Raw genomic sequence first — 18,620 nt, forward strand, 5'->3', positions numbered from 1 at the left:
CTGTGACTCAGGATTCTGCCTAGCTGAAGAGTAAATCAATTGAGGAGTAAATGGGTTTCTACCACTCTGGGCACTTAGTTACCTACACATGGAGGTGATATCAATCTATGCTCCCAAAGGAACAAATTCTCTTCAGCATCTTATGAAATGAAGCAAATGTCTCTGAAAATATACAAGCAAAGTCATGTCTACACCTGGAGTTCTGGAATGCTCATTTCTTATCACTACGATGACATGAAAGCCTAAACTCTGTGCTGGATCAAGAAGTGGCTGGATGGCAGAGCCCAGTGGTGTTCCCCAAGGATCAGTGCTGGGCCCAGTCCTGTTCAATATCTTTATTGATGATTTGACTGGGGGATTGAGTCCAGCATCAGTAAGTTTGCAGATGACACCAAGCTGGGAGCAGGTGTTGATCTGTTGGAGGGTAGGAGAGCCCTGCAGAGGGACCTGGACAGGCTGGATGGGTGGGCAGAGGCCAATGAGATGAGATTTAACATGGCCAAGTGCAGGGTTCTACACTTTGGCCACAACAACCCCAAGCAGCGCTATAGGCTGGAGACTGAGTGGCTGGAGAGCAGCCAGGAGGAAAGGGACCTGGGGGTACTGATAGATAGTAAGCTGAAGATGAGCCAGCAGTGTGCCCAGGTGGCCAAGAGAGCCAATGGCATCCTGGCCTGCATCAGGAACAGTGTGGCCAGTAGGACAAGGGAGGTTATTCTTCCCCTGTACTCAGCACTGGTCAGACCACACCTTGAGTACTGTGTCCAGTTCTGGGCCCCTCAATTCAAGAAAGATGTTGAGGTGCTGGAACGTGTCCAGAGAAGGGCAACAAAGCTGGTGAGGGGCCTGGAGCACAAATCCTATGAGGAGAGGCTGAGGGAGCTGGGCCTATTTAGCCTGGAGAAGAGGAGGCTCAGGGGTGATCTTATTACTGTCTACAACTACCTGAAGGGACATTGTAGCCAGGTGGGGGGTGGCCTCTACTCCCAGGTAACCAGCAATAGAATAAGGGGACAGAGTCACAAGTTGTGCTAGGGTAGGTATAGGCTGGATATTAGGAGGAAGTTCTTCCCAGAGAGAGTGATTGGCATTGGAATGGGCTGCCCGGGGAGGTGGTGGAGGCACCGTCCCTGGAGGTGTTCAAGAAGAGACTGGATGAGGCACTTAGTGCCATGGTCTAGTTGATTGGATAGGGCTGGGTGATAGGTTGGACTGGATGATCTTGGAGGTCTCTTCCAACCTGGTTGATTCTATGGTTCTATGCAGTGGCTCTCTGTTGCAGCTGGTGCCTGTACTTTTCTCCCTACCCTGCTTTCTGTGTAACTAATTCTGTGTAAAGGATGACAGCCACATAACTAGATCAGCCTTCTTTAAAAAAAAAAATCTGTTTTAAAGTAGTTTAAATAACATTAAGTACAAGATTGCTGACTGAGATTAGAAACTCAAGTCAAGCCCAGGTACTAGTAAACTTTCAGTGAATTAAGAGATTTTTTTGTTTGGAACAGAGAGATTGTTTGGTTTGGTGTTTTTTTTGTTTGTTTTTACCTTGTCTTCTTAAGAATAACCTAAAACTAAGAACATCAGCTTCCAACAGATTAGACTTTGTTTGCTTAACACATCTCATTCTATATAGACACATTGGTGCCACATCAGAAAGTCAACAGGCTTATAAAAGGAAGGAAGCCAGGTGGTTTTTGTTTGCAGCTATCTCCCATAAGAATAAGGAGCAGTTGGCTGACAGGGGACTTTGGTAACAACCTTTCAAGTCTAAGTTAAAGGGACTGAATTAATCCCTTCTGATTTCCCTCTGCTGTGTGAAATTATGCAGTGGTAAGGAGATTCCAAATTTTACAATGCCCAGGATGTTAGTTAGCATTATACTCTTGTTACATTACATGCTAGGTTGAAAAAAGTGCCTTAATAAATGTATTTTTTTATAAAAACTAATTTACTTTCCAGGAATTGTATAGTAAATTCTGCCTGCTTCACAGAATATTTACTGTTTCCTCCTCTTCTGTTACAAAATTATTTCCTACATGCAATAGCTGAGATTTTAATGCAACTATTTTTCCTCTATAACCACCAAAGATTCACTAATGTAAAAACAACACAGATCTTCCTTTTCACTAGGCAGTGGGTGGATTTTTCTTTTTTTTTTTTTTTTTTTTTTTTTTTTTAGTACTTGCTCATCATTTCCAGTTCTAGGTTAACTAAATCATGAAGACTATGGAAAATGCATCTCTTATCTTGACCTCGGATTCCTTCCACTAAAAGCCACTATTACGGTGTCTGCTAGATATACAAGGCATGTTTCTACCATGGAAAATACAAAGGATTGAGAAAGATCACTCCATTGGTTGATTAATAAGTGTTTGGAAGAAAATGCCTTCACACATGTAGAGCAAGGTTTCTGTCTTTCTGCTGGAGAAGAAAGGACAGAAGGAGAAAAAACAAAGATGTCACCACCCCTTTGAATTTCATCATTCTCCAGTTTAACAGGCTTTCCTCCTCTCCTCGTCCTTTCACTTCCGATTTTTAATAACTTGACTTGCCAGGAGGCCTTCTGGAAGCTGAGAACTCAAGAGATATTTCCTATTCTTCTTGTGCATGGAACTCAGACCTTCTGCATTGTCCAAGGGAATATAGCCCAGATGCAAACAGGACAGTCAGGATATTTGCCAAAATGCATAGAACAAGGTTCATTGCTGATCTGGCATAGACAAGGTGAGGACTCAAGCCACTGGAATACTACACTTACCAATTGTTGGAGCTTTTCTTTCTTGGTTTGGTTTTTTTTTTTTTCCTTTTCTTCTAAGAAAACATCTTTTTTTTTTTTCAAAATTTGTATGATCTTGTAAAATAGCAACACATTTTCAACCAGAAGTCATCTCATCAATCACCATAGAATTCCCCCTTGTATGCCAGAAAAAAGTTTGCTTCTGCTTGCTAAGAATGCCTTCACGCAAGAATGCATAGTGTTTTTACATTAGTTCCTTCTCTCTTTGCGGTACTTAACGAAAGGATACAGGGTTAGAGGACAAAGAATGGGAAAACTATACATTTAAATAGGGAAACCAGTGCTTAAATTAACTACTTTAGATTTTTAACTGAACTCTTACTGAGGATGCATCAAAGTCTGTGCATCTACCTAGCCTATTTGATCATACTTTTTTAGTTTTGGGTTATCATGAACATACTGAGACTCTCCCATTCATGCCAACGTCAGCCTTATATTAGATCAATTCTCCTGTCTCAAACTGAAACCATGACTGACTTAAAGAGAATGTGATTGTAAGCAGATATTTAAATCACATAATTACAGGTAGATATTATGACTTTTTTTTATTTTAACTGATTTTTATACTTCCAGCAGAATGTTCTAATTATTCCAGGAGTTATTATATTGTTTTAATATTCTACTACACATGCAATGTATCATTCTGATGTAATTCAACACTCAGAACACAGTGCACTTGGAATATTTTCTCAGTTCTCCTAAGTCATATTTGAGGCAGAGGTAATATAGCTGTGATCCTTGTGTCTGCCATATTGCAAATTAGAACTTAAAAACTTCCTTTAAAATAGACAATTCTTAAATATATAGAAGTAGGGATAACAGCTGTATCTCACCTTGAATTCAGTAAAAAATTAACTTATAAACCCTGTTTCACTGTGGACATTATTTACTCAAATAAAAATGTCAAAGAGGAAAAATAAAGAATCTCTAATGTCTGTTTGGAAGTTGACAGTAAAGGAGATGCTGTGATTACAACATATCTGTCAATAGCAACAGATTCATTGAAGCTGTAGGATTCGATGACATCAAAAAGCAATTCACTGGCACCAACATGCTTATCTATCATTTACAGTTTCAGGTAACAAAACCCAAATTATAATAGAATTATTATGAAGAGATTTCCAATCACATATGATTTTTTTAAATCAAGTTTTAACTATTTTAAATCTCAACTCTACCTATCATTCTCACTAACTACTGATTAACTCATCATTTCACTGGTGATTTTAGTGTGCAGCATTTGAATTTTAATAATTCATACTTTCCCAACTAGAAGTCTTACATAAAGATAATAAAATGAATAAATTCTGTGGCCTTATCAAAACACACGTAAATTAAATAAAATTTACAATCAAAACAGTCTTGCTAGTTTAAATCCTTGATTTAAACTAAATAAAATAATTGGCCAACTGTTGAACACTCTGGGGCTTTGTTATTCCAAAACATGTTTTAGAATGGGGGAAAAAAAAATCTGAATGTGACTGTTGCAAACTTTGAAGAATACACAACAGGCATAATGGCAGCAGCACATGAGAGGCCTGGAACACAACCCCAATGAGAAGCTGAGGGAGCTGGGGTTGTTTAGCCTGCAGAAGAGGAGGCTCAGGGCAGACCTCACTGCTGTCTACAACTACCTGAAGGGAGGCTGTAGCCAGGTGGGGGTTGGTCTCTTCTCCCAGGCAACCAGCAACAGAACAAGATAACATAGTCTCAAGTTGTGCCAAGGAAGGTATAGGCTTGATATTGGGAAGAATTTTTCCCAGAGAGAGTGATTTGCCACTGGAATGCGCTGTGGAGTCACCATCCCTGGAGATGTTCAAGAAAAGCCTGGATGAGGCACTTAGTGCCATGGTCTAGTTGATTGGATAAGACTGGGTGATCGGTTGGCCTGTAAGTCTCTTCCAACCTGGCTGATTCTATGATCTGTCACAAGTTTGCAGTATTTACTACATATACTGTGCACCAATTTTTAGCATTCTCAAAAACTCTGAAGATATCTGTAATTATGTCCACTTCATAGATTCAGGCAGAAATAAGGCATACAAATATCCAAGACAATAAATCAATATTCATCCTTTAGACATCTTGACCAAAAAGCTACAACTTAAAAAAAGGTAATCAAATGTGAAGTGAACATAATTATCTTTACATAGGCACTATCAGGACTTTTTAAACTGGAAGAAAAAAAATACTTCATGTATCTCAGCTAACAAGTGCTCCTGTAGATTAAAAATAAACAGAAGTCTATCAAGTTTTAACACTTTCAAATCTAGACTCTTCCTATCTCTCTGGCATTCCAACTAATAAATAACTCAATTGCTTCACTGAAGATTTTACAAAATGTAGGACTTATATTTTAGACATTCATATTTTCCTGAGTACAATATTTATCACTCTACCTTATGACTGCCACTGGAGAGGTAACATTTGTTAGCACACCTACTTTATCCTTCTATTGTTGTGCTGTCTTATATCTACATGGTACATTTTGCTGTTTGCTAGGAAAGCAGCATTAACATTCGGTGTCATCCAAGTCAGAAAGTTATCTTCTTTATGGCATCCTGTACAATACAGCCCTTGGGGGATTTTTAATGCATGCATGTCCTTGATGTTTGCAAGCACTAGACAATACTTAAAGACCATGTGACTTCCAAATACATCGAACCGATGAATGAGAACATTTAGCAACAACTCTTGCTACTTAATCAAGAAGGGATTTCTCTTTTAATAGAGACTTCTCTTTCAATAGAGACTTCTCTGCTTTTTGGTCTCAGTTTTCTCCTCTAAAATGCAGATGATGATTCTTGCCTGCAGCTACTGAGAGTATAATGGAATACTTCTGAAGCCCTTAATAAGAAAGGTCACCACTAGCTTCTGTAAAACTACTTGAATAAATAAAGCCTTGAAAGCAGGTAGCTATCAGAATAAATGTCGTTCATCAAGACTGCTGCAGATCAGGCCTCACAGGCAGCCAAGCCCCCTCCCCACCTCCCAGTGGGAAGGGAATGAGGATGGGGAGAAAAAGGCAAAGCCCCAGAGGCTGAAATAAGGTGAGTTTAGTAGAATGGCACCAAGAAATAACATCAGGGAGAACAGTAACACTAATGCAATGGCATATATAGGGAATGATAAAAATCCCAGCACTGACTCTGATTACCTGGTTCAGGTTATCTGCCTGATACTGCACCTGTTACACCATTGTCACAGTCACCTTCACAAACAGCACCAGCCCTTCCCTCCTATATCAGGCATGATGTCAGTATGGCTGGTTTCAGCTGCCTGTCCTGGCTGTAGCCTCTCCCAGCTTCTTGGGAAGGGAGGAGGGGAAAAAAAAAGGGGGGGGGGGGGGGGGGGGGGAATAAATCCAAAATACTGAAAACATAACCCAGGACAACTTACAAAAGACCAAGTCAACTAAGTTGCATGTCATCACATGCATACACACTGTAACAGAATTCTGTTGTCCACAGATGTATCTGAAACATTACAATGCTTTTCACATTAACCAAATTAAACCCTAGGCTAAGCAAAATTTCTCTTCTAGAATCAATGAAACTGCATTCTTTCATTTTGGTAGGAAACTTACCCTGTAGTACAAAATAGTGCTGGGCATGTATTATTCTGATAAAACTTGATAAATCAAGTTTTAATTAATTTCACCTTAATTTACCTAAATTAAGACAATCCACAAGAGCCCTAAATCTAATATGATAATGGTACAAATCAGAATGTATTCTGCTCACATCAGGGAGCTATTGCAAACCCAGAATAGGTTAGATTAGAATCAGGACCACCAGATGTTTTTCATAGCAGAAGATGAAGCCAAAAACCCCAATGTAAATTAAATTTCCATGTTTAACAAAACAACTAATGACCATTTTCGGTTGTTTGGTTGGATTTTCCTGGGCCTGTGCTGGAGCAATGGACCAGGCTGGCCATAGAGACTGTGGAGTCTGCTTCCCTGGTGACTTTCAAACTTCACCTGCACATATCCAGTCAAGTAACAGTTCAAAATAGGCAAATACTGAATGCACCAAATAAGTGTTTTGGTATCAGGAAGATGCTTTTCATGTGTATCTCCCATTTTCCCTATATGCCACCTTACTTTATACAACACAGTGGTCTCAGAGAACACTTGGATCCTTTCCAGTAAACTAAACGAGTAGAAAGAAGCCTAAGAGCATATCTAGTGCACTCTCAACCACAGAACATGGACAAATTAACTCCATTTAAGATTGATAAAATGTGTATAGCATAAGTCAGGTACTCAGGATAATTATTCTGCCCCACAGACCTGCTCCTACTGCATTGCTTTATTTATTGGTGTGGATCACCCCGAAGCCACTCCAGACAGAACTACAGGCAGACAGTGGACCTCAATTTGTATAAAGAAAACTTTCTGTGAGGACAGGAAAGAGATCTTGTCAATGATCCATTGTCATAAGCACCTCTGCAAAGAGCAGAGTTTACTTGAAACACATTGAGCATTCCCTTCAACCATTCACAGAAGTTCACAAGGGCTCTTTCACTGAATGCAATGTATTTTGGATAGAGGCTTTAAAAGCAAAGAGCACACAAGCATCCCCTTGTGCATACAAAGTTCTCGGCAGGCCTGATAATTCAGCCATACAATCACACCAGTGACTTCTCTGACAGATGTGATGCTTTCACTATAAACTGGTTTTGATTAGTGGGACTAGATATTACAGTCCACAGACATAGGGATCTATTACAATTAGGTAAGGGTAAATTATTAGCATTTCATATTCTGAAAGCAATCTTCATACAGTGCTGTTTTAGCTCTCACTACAATCTTACCCACAGGCATGACATATTGGAATTGTAATGCCCTATAAATTCTGTGAAATACAGCTGTGCTTTGCACTATGCAAGCATTAGACAGACAGTATATTTAAACTGGCTGGCCACTTCCACCTATTTCCCACCTGTGCAGCTGATCACAGGAGAGGAATACCAACCAACCCAGATACCCAAAGATACCTGGAGTCTTACAACACTGCTGAATGCTCAGAATACCTTCATGGTTTGATTGGTCTGCTTTACATGGCTCATGACAAAAGAATGCAGTAGCAAGCTCAGGCAGCCAGTAGAGTATGAACCCACTGTCAAAGCAAGGATAATTATGTCAGCTCCTCAAGCATAAAGACATGCTCACTGTAGAATGCTGTGTTCTTTGGATACTGCTGCTAGAATTCTGCACCATCATGGATGTAAGCAGAGTTATCTCAGATGCAAATAAATTTAGCTTCTGGTCTTAGTCACCTTATTTTCTTTCAAATAATTTATCTTTCATATGTGTACTTAAATTACAAGTAAGATTATTTTTTTAAATGTAATTTGAATTCACAAACAATCATACCTTAAGGTCTGAGAATTGCAGAACCTTTTCTAACTTACTCTAACTGCAGTTTAATGTTATAACCAGACTGATGCTGCACACCTCCATGCAAAACAGGAACATCAGACAAATAGGCAAAAATGTTCACATGTGTAAAATGCAGTGTTTTTACGCAATTTCTAGCCATCACCAATTTTTTTTCCTTAAGTTCCCAGTAATATGGAATGTGAAGCCTTTTCTTGATGTTACTGCAGATATTTTCCCATATAAACTTATCATCTGTCAGTGGTGAAAAAATGCACAGGCAGGAAAAGATAATGCAAATACTAAAATGCTGTCAGTTAAAATGTTTAAAGTGCATGCTTCCAGATGATAAAAAAGCCCCTTTTGTATTGTAACCTAAGTGGTAATGTTCTAACTGGAGCAAGAACAGTATTTTTAATCTGTGCTTGAAAGAGCAAATTAAATCTGCTGCAGCCAGCCTTGGTAAGGCTGTATCTATCAGAGACAATTTTTTTTGAATGAGAAAGCTACATGTCCTAAACTACTGGATACTCATTTGTCTGGTTTTCTGTAGACATTTGGGGAGCTAGGGCAATCATTTCTAACTCAAAAGAACATCCAAAAGCACTAGAAGATCAAGAGAAAAGAAAAAAGATCTCTTGATATATATTCTGTTATTTTCTTGAATAGTGTCAGATTTCAACAACAGAATTTCAAACACGAGCCAGGCACAAGTTCACATTGCTTTTTCAATAATGTATCAGTGCATTATCTTACATCTTTCACTTACAGTTGTACCAGCAACATTACTGCCGTGTTTCTGGTGCCAGGATTGTTTCCCCTACAAACTCCCTATTTTACAGACATCGAAACTCAAGCATTTGGAATCTCATACGCTTGAAACTTTTCCTACAAGCTGTTAACTCGAATGCAATACATATTGGGGGGGGAGTAATTTACATTGGTTCCACCATTTTTCTTCATAGAATACAGAGAAGGGCATGAAATGAACATCTGACAGCAACTAAAAAAAAATACATGTTCTCAGAGAAGCCAAAGATATCCCAGCACCTAATTCACCAGCTGCTAGCTGTTTACTGCAATCTGCTTTTAAATACACAAGCAAAAAATCACAAAATATGTAAAAAGAGGTATTTGAATTCTAATATCTTTATGTGTCTTCAATATATGTCAAGTACCTATTAAATACAAAGACAAATACACTGATAATTCTAAAAAGTTAAGTGCAAAAAACCCAAATGCTGACCTAAAGCACACATCATGAATTGAGATGCTCACAGAAGCCCAGTGTCCAAACTCCTATGAATCTAAAACCCAGTTCCCTTAAAAGTTTCAGCTAACAGTGTTGGGGAAGGTCATGTGAAAACACAAGGGCCATAAAAAGAAAGGCAAAAAGTGAAAAAGAGAATGAACCAGGTAGATATAATCAGACAGCAGGACGAGCTCACTGAAAAAGACTGAGCTAGCCCCGTTCTTGTTACTCTGGAAATTATATTTCCTTCATTGGCTCCAAGGGACAAGGATTATTCATGCTGTGGAGAGACTTTTTTAATGGAACTGAGGAAAATGCCTGATTAATTGACAACATAAATCAATATGAAGACTTCCATTTGAGGTCCAAAGCAGCTTGCTTACCGAGCTTGCTACTTTGGATATGCAAGATTAATTTTGTCATATCTAGACAACTGACTTTTCAGATTACAACTATCACATATCAACCTTACCAGCTGCAATAGAGAAAACCTGAACAGTCTCCTAACAGATACATGCTATTTCTTTACCTCTTTTCATCCCTCCAGTTGTTCAAATATAGCCATCCACATGTTCTTACCATACCCAGTACATGACTAAAGGGATTTAAGAACAACAACAACCCAAAAAAAAAAGAGTTTAGTAGAGGTAAGTATCTTAACTCTTGGTATAGCCAAGTTACTCTCACTCTTTTGAAGATAAATGCTATGACACCAGTTGCAACACCATCAGGGAAACCTGCCACTTCAATCTTAACTCACTGTGACATGTGTAGAGCATCAAACAATGGAACACACTGCATTTATAAACAGCATTAGGCATCTGTACCTCTGATTATTGGTTGTTGGGTTGTTTTTTTCCCAGCAAAATCTTTTTAACACAGAAGCTATCCCTCAGATCACTTGGAAAATCAAACAACTGAAATTCCCTTTCAAAATTCAAGTCTCATTACATCTATATGGAATATTTGTCTTTTCAGACCATTTCTAAATCAAACATCATCAACACTGCAAACTGATCACTAGAATACATAAAAACAGGTAAGGAGTTATTTTTGAGCTTAAACTATATAGCTGCATTTTAGTAAAACCAGCAAGCATTTCACTGAAATACTGTTTGTCATCATCAAAAGATGAAACATCATAGACTGTGCTACATTTAAAGTGCAGAGCAAAAACACTGCTCTGAAAAATCAAAGTGAAACAGATTGTTTTATTTCTAATCAGAAACCACACCTGACTAGAACAGGAAGGTTTCCCTGAAGAGCTGGTCACAGTAACATAACCTTGGAGGCATAGAACGCAGCTTGTCTGAGCTAGCCATTTATGTCTTACTTTCTATGGCATAATTCATCAGACCTAACCTAGTCATCCTAGGACACAGATGAGATGTGTGACACGCCAACCTCTAAAGCAGATAGCTAAAATGTAAACGTATTCACCAATAGGCAGATATTAGCACCATCCACGGTGTCCACAGAAAACAAAATTGCATCACTCCACCTGCTGCCAAGGCTTTCTCTACTGTTTTGTTGTTGTTTGTTGGGGGTTGTTTGTTTTCATTTGTTGGTGGTGGGGTTTTTTTTTTCAAACAGCCTTGTACAGTTTAGCCATAGTAAGGAACCCATAGTTCCTTATGTCATAGAATCAACCAGGTTGGAAGAGACCTCCAAGATCATCCAGTCCAACCTAGCACCCAGCCCTAGCCAATCAACTAGACCATGGCACTAAAGGCCTCAGCCAGTCTTTTCTTGAACACCTCCAGGGACCGTGACTCCACCTCCCTGGACAGCCCATTCCAATGCCAATCACTCTCTCTGGGAAGAACTTTCTCCTAACATCCATCCTATACCTCCCCCAGCACAACTTGAGACTGTGCCCCCTTGTTCTGTTGCTGCTTGCCTGGCAGAAAAGACCTATCCCCACCTGGCTACAGCCTCCCTTCAGGTAGTTGTAGACAGCAATGAGGTCACCCCTGAGACCCCTCTTCTCTAGACTAAACAACCCCAGCTCTCTCAGCCTCTCCTCACAGGGCTGTGTTCCAGGCAACTCATCAGCTTTGTCACACTTCTCTGGACACATTCCAGTATCTCAGCTACTTGAATTTAGGAGCCCAGAACTGGACACAGTACTCAAAGTGTGGCATGACCAGTGTTGAGCACAAGGACAGAATAACCTCCCTTGTCCTACTGTCCACACTGCTCCTGATACAGGCCAGGATGCCATTTGTTGTACACTGAAGGCCTGAAAGAACAGCCAATGGACGTTGGTGAAAATCTCCCATTGGATGGGATACAGCTCTTAATCATCAGTTTTAGTGCATGATGAAGGAGAAGGAACTGCACACAGAGATGTGACAGCTATCAGCTAGCATCTTCAGTAGAGAAAGAAACCTGGTTTTGTTTATCTAGTTTTTCCAAGGATATCAATGCATGAATTTACAAAGGACAAGTAAACTACAGAACTAAGATATAGGTACCTAGCAAATGAATAGCAGAGTCAGAAATCTAACTCAAGAGAAGTATCTCATTTCCTTTTCCAAGGCCAGTGATTTATAACAGTAGAGGTAGTTGCAGAATAGTTTCTGAAACTACATGAAAATATGTGTTGTGAGGGATGACTGTCAAACTCACAGAATCTAGATACATTAATCAAAAAACCCTATGCTTGTCTTCCTACTTCCACCACTAACTATGGGTTACATTATATTCCCCATCTGCAGGATGGTTACTTCCTTCCTCCACCACTGCTTAATTTACAGCTGTGAAGTGCTTTGAGACTCTTACATGAAAGTATAGGGAAATATAAAATACTCTTGTTTCTAAGCTTATCATTGCTATGAAACAAAATAGCTTTTCCGAAGCCATGCTGGGAACATAGTGTTTTAATTTTGACTGTTTTGACATTGTGTTGTGTTTCCATTTCAGAGTCTTTATGGGATTTATCATATTCTCTATAAGGTTATGCTTTCAGGTTAGTATCAACATGAGATAACAGATTTATTACCATTATTGTGGAGAAAGGAGAGGATTAAATCTGGTTGGTCACTTTACATTTCAGCAAGGATGGAGAACGTGAAGAAAAAAATTGCAAAGTTCTTCCATTCTTTTTATTGAGAGGTGCCTTTTACAGAAAAGTGTTTTGGTGCTCACCTTTGCTAAACTGAAACCATACCACTGTCTCCATTTTAATTCCTAAGACGGGCAAACTAAGATAGAGGTTAGCAAAATGAGAACTTAAACTTACTCAAATATTTCCCTTGGTTTCAAGGCCAAGAAGTTTCTGAAGTTTATTTCTCTTTCTTTCACAGGAGAGAATTTAAGAGTTCACACTGACTGGAATGGAAGAGTAATCAGTCAGAAAGAACAAATAAATTTTGTGTCTGCCCCTGTTAGTGGGGAAAATAATTGAAAGCATGACTGCTTATGCAGTTCCTCTACAACTTCAAAAGTGTACAAAATCACAGAAAAAGGAATGCCATCTGTTTGTTGTTAGAGTCATGTCTTTTATTTTTCTACTTATACTCCCACTGAAAGCAATGAGAAGTTTTCAATCCTCAGTAATGAAAATAACATAACTTTATTTTCTCTCCTACATTCAGGTTACCGTAGACTTTACTATGCATCTTACTCTCCTCCTGAATAAGTTAAAGTCTTAAGTAGCACCTTTGAACATAACCTATAAACCAGAACCAAAGTGGCAAAAAAAAAAATGGTCACCACCTTGTAAGAGAAGGAATGTGACCATAAGAAGAAAAAGTGGACCTCCCTCAGGTCTGAATGCTTGTATCAAGAAGATTATTAAAAGCAAAGCCGCTGCAATAACACAGAATGTGCCCTTGGCATAATGAAATCAAGATGTATAAATGTGTTGGTGAGAAGGGCAGCTTTGAAGCAGCTGCAAACCAAGCTCTATAATAATATCTGAAGGAGGATATGCTGGTAATGGAAGTGTGCCTTGTCTAACTTCAACTATTCATCTCAAGGGGCGATTTACAAGGTGATAAAAGGTTCCAAGCTGCAAAAGGTACTTTAGGCAGTTAAAAAGCAGCTTTTTGTGATCATTTCTCCTGTACAGTACATGTTGTTTCATTAATCAAATGGTTATTCTATTAAAACACCAACTCTTTTAGCTGGTGGGACAACAAATTTTACTACCATGAAATGGCATTAAAAGCCACAGACTTCCCAGTTAAGCCTTTGTAATGATTCTAACACAGCCCAAGTGTGGCTGTCTCCAGTGGGATACCTGAATGGCATGTCTGCTCTGCTTTGCTCTTTGGCAAAGTTTCTTGGTGTGCTTTGGTTCTCAAGGCTATGTCACCTTTTCAAAGAAAGAAAGCATACAGAGCACACGTGCACTCCCTAAATGAGAGTAAAACAGGCAACTCACAGCAGATCTGATCCTGTCAGCATTAAATTGATCATTAAACAGGCATTAAAAGCCAGGCATGCAAAAGGGAAAGCTTCCACTCACAAAGATAACTGCAATGCTTTAAAAATACCACATTTTTCATCTCTCAGAAGCTCAAAATCCAACACTCCAAAAGAAAAGTGCAGATCTAGGGATTTGGCTTGTGAATGAAAATAAGTAAATAAATGTTTTTTTAAAAATTCCTTCAGCTGTCTTTTTAGTTCTTGAAAGAGTCTTCCCAAATCAAGGGAGCCACAAACCACTGACTAGGACACCCCTTTGGTTTTCTACTCAGATCACTAAAGCAACTCTTTTGCAAATCCAGCCCTAGAAATGAAAACATTTAAATTCCTACATGCTCTTCCACCCATGAAATCATCAATTGCAACTCAAACAAGCAGACTAAACTGCAGTACAGTCTCCCAATCATGCTCATAAACTTCTCAGTCAATTTAAGCATGGAAAATATCATCTATGTTAAGCAGGCAAGTAGAATGAAACAACAGGTACTTGGAAACCACATAGCTGGACCTGGAGAGTGGCAAGGAGACAAGGAAGGGATGGGCAAATGACTTGGATGTTTATTTGAAGGTCAACTAGTGACAAGCAATTTCAGCTTGCATTTTAATGAGATAAAAATATTAAAATATTAAGATTACTACTAAAGAAGAAAAAATAATCATGGTAATACAGCAGCTGCCAGAGGCCTGTAAAAGTCTAAATACACATGGAACTGGCTTTAAACAGTGTCATTGTTTATAAAATGCACTCTGGTCATTTAAATAGACCAATTACCCACTGCATGTTTCACAGGTACTGCTGAAGTTCAGTCTGTTTTGCTAAAAATGCATAACCAAAATCCTGTAAAGGCTTATGCAGGTTAAAAGTAAGTCAAAATAAATGTTTCTGAAAACATAATAATAGCATTATTAAAATGTAAATGAATTCATGTCAGATATTTAAACACTCCATTAGGTAAACTAACAAATCAACATCCTAATACAGGAAAAGCATTTTTTCTATTTGGATAAACAAAATTAGTGACAAACATTTTCTTGTTATTCTGTGAAGAGATAATTTCAGTACAAGTGTAGCGCAACCAGATCTTACAACATTTTCAAATTCACCCACAGTAAGTGGACTAACAACATTTCAAGCCAAACTATTGTGGGAAAGCTACACTTCGTTAACTTGGTTTTAGAGAATCTTTCTGAAGTTGGTAAATTACTATTTTGCACTGTTGTCTGACAACATAGCAGAAGACTCACATTAAAACATGACATTCATCACTCTGTGTAACTTGTTTAATTTGTGTGTGAAAGCAATCTGTGTCACAGTAAGGTCTAAGCTGTCATAACTGCTACTGTTTGGAATTCAAAAACGTTGACTTATACCACAGAGAGGTGGTTACAAGGGAATTCTTTCAAAGGCATGGCAGTGGCTGAACAAAAGGCTATGCTGTTTTTATATGAACTGATACAACTCCAGAAGTAATTGGTCAGATACATGCTGCAGAGCCTAAGCTAAATAAGCCTTGACAAAACAAAGTGGCTCTGCATTATAGTACTCACCAAAATGGCTTGCCCACACAACACACCTAATCTCATTTAGGCAATGAGCAGTGAAACCATTATAGGAGGAAGCATTCTTCCCTCAACACATAAGTTATCCCTAAGGTAGTAGTCTTTCACTCCTTCCTGACTCCTCTACAGCATAGTACAGTAAAAATTGTCACCATCTCTCATAGCCAGGTACACAACTTTGGGCATCAGAGATACAGCATAAACCTTTCCACACATTCTCCTTGAGACTCAAAAAATAACAGATACACTCTGGAGCACAGAAAGAAGTTGTTCCTTCACTGGCCATGTTTCAAACCATTGAGTCACTCACTTTTCTGGAAAGCCAAAAACAGCAGTAAGATCACTTGCACCTCATTGAACATTAACTGCTATCTTAGGCAGGCTCTTACTACTCACAGTTCTCGCAAAGCACACCAGAAGATTACCAAACTCCATGCACTGTGATTATTCAATTGACTGACAAATGTTCTAGCTAGACTTCTCCTGGACAAGGGTCATTATACATTAAGCAACACAAAGCGAATTTGAAGGTTTGTCCTGATCTCTCAGGTCACTAGCCACAGGTGTGTCTACTTTCCAAGTCATATCTGTAGAGGTATAACTGAAGCAGTAAGCAGTCATTCGGACTTTTAGCAGAAGTCCTCTCAAATTAAGCCCCAGAACCAGAGCAAAGCTAACTCATCTCCCATGGCTTTGGGGAATCATTGAGTACTTGAAAGAATTGCCATCATTTTCACAGTATCACAGTATCACCAAGGTTGGAAGAGACCTCACAGATCATCAAGTCCAACCCTTTACCACAGTGCCCAAGGCTAGACCATGGCACCAAGTGCCACATCCAACCTTGTAGGAGGAAGAATAGAGAACATTAAAACAAATACCAGCAATATATACTTTGCAAGGGCAAGAGCAACAATTTAAATTGCTGTGTACAGAACCTTTAGACATGTTGGTCATATAGTGCTTTCAGAAAGTTTGAACACTACAGCTGCTCTCGAGACCTTAGATTTCTTAAGGCAAATGCCCATTTTGGAAATTGTATAGGGTTAACACTCCTGGGGGAGTGACCCTGAACCTGACCCTAGGGGTCTTGGCCCCTCCTCAGGGGTGGGCCACACTCCAGGTGATGGTTAGCCCACTCCCCCCACTTCCTGTGGTATAAAAGACAGGAGTTCTCCTGTCTCTTGCTCTTTTCGCCCTCTTTTCTCCCTACCTGCGTTCATGACCGCACACACACACTGATACTGCATACCAGCCACGAGGCAGAGACACCATCACACTACTCGGGTTGTATCCATCCCTGTTTTGTATTTTGCTGTTTTCCCTTCCTTATCCTTTGTAAACTCCCCTACCTCCAATCCCTTTTTCTAAGTTATTGTTAAACTTTTCCTTTTTAACTTCCAAATCGAGTGAGATTGATTTATTGGGGTGTCCCTACCTTTTATCTCTCTCCCTGTCTTTTGGGGAAAGGAGGGGGAGGAGGGGAGGGCACTCTATAAACTCTATAAATTCTATAAATTGTCATTGGGTCTACCAAATTTATAAGAGTCTCTGGGAACTTGCATTTGAACCCGAGACAATTTATTTGGCGTCTCAACGTGGGGCTAGGTAGAAAGAATTCTTTCAGAGAAGATTTGGAAGTTAAAAAAAATGGATATTCTGAAAGTCTTAATCATTAACGCATTTGCATGGCTGTTGTGGGGCTGGCTGTTAAAGTTTATAAGTTACCATGTCTTCTGGATTGTCATTGATATGCTCTGGGAATATTCTAAGCATTTGCCTGCCCGAGTCTATGCCTATTTCCTGAATTCTGTTAGTAATATCACTGTGTTTAGAAATGTTTCTGGAACATGGAATCAATCTGAGTATATGCATTGGAGCACAGAAGCTCCAGATATTTTGGGGGAGAAATGGTACTGGATAGCTGTTATTTCACTGTGTGTAAATGTGGGTTTGGGGATTAATAAGATAGCGGTGAACTGGGACACGTGGAAATATCGAGTGGGCGCCGCCATTAGGGTGCTTAGGGGGAGGGGTGGCCCTCACTGCCCCAGCTGCAACTGCGGGGGTTGGGCGACAGGGCAGACCGCCCCTAGCGCGGCTCCGCCCCGAACTCCGCCTCCGGTCCCGCCCAGGGCAGCCCCCCGGACCCTGCCCCCTCAGCCCAGCCCCCTTCACCTAGCGCCAATTACGACGCGGCCAGCAAGATCAAATCAAAACCCTCCCGCAGATACCGATCCAGGGCAAGGGACCTCTTCGGGAACCAGCACCCCCCAGCAACAGCAACCAGCTGGAAATGGACCTGATAATGGAGTGATCCTTATCAGCTCCACGCCCAGAAAGGAAATCAGGCACATAAGGCAGGAGTATGCAAGGGCAAACGGACAGTCCCTTTTAGCCTGGCTTTTGAAATGCTGGGATGCAGGAGCAGAAACAGTGGACCTAGATCACAGGGAGGCGAAGCAGCTGGGATCCTTGTCGAGGGATGGAGGTGTGGATAAGGAGCTGGGAAGGCTCGATGGTACCCACTCACTTTGGGCCAGGCTTCTGATAGCTGTGAGGTACAGGTACCCGACTAAGGATGACATGATTTTCCATCCCCTTAGATGGACAGATATGGAACAGGGGATCTCATACCTGAGGCAAATGGCGGTTCAAGAGATAATTTATGGAGCCGACCAGAGGCCCTCGGACCCTGATGATGTCCGCATGAAGCCAGCCCTCTTAAAGAAACTGACTCAGTGTGCCCCTTCCACATATGCCCCCACATTGGGAGCACTGCTGCTGGGCAGAGACCCCAACAACCTTCCCACAATCAGGGAGTTTGTGAATGACCTGAGACAGTTTGAAGACAGTTTGTCGAGGAAAACCTTAATTGCCACTGTAGAGACCCTCACCCAAGAAATGAACGAGCTAAAAGCCTCTTTCTCTGAAATGCAGAAGGCAGAGGATGACTGCTCTTCACCTTCAGAATGGGTGCAAGTCTCAGCTATAAGGAACACACGCCGCCGTGCTCCTCCTCCTCCCCGCAGGAGACCAGCCCAGAGCAGACAGGGTACACACAGGGGGTCACTCTGGAGAACACTCTGTGACCATGGGGAAAACATGGATAGATGGCATGGCCAGCCCACCTCAGCTCTATGGGCCAGGGTAAGGGAACTGCAGGGGACAAACACAGGGAATAACTCCTCCAG

The sequence above is a fragment of the Pogoniulus pusillus genome, chromosome 9 (assembly GCF_015220805.1).
Source record: "Pogoniulus pusillus isolate bPogPus1 chromosome 9, bPogPus1.pri, whole genome shotgun sequence".
NCBI lineage: Eukaryota > Metazoa > Chordata > Aves > Piciformes > Lybiidae > Pogoniulus > Pogoniulus pusillus.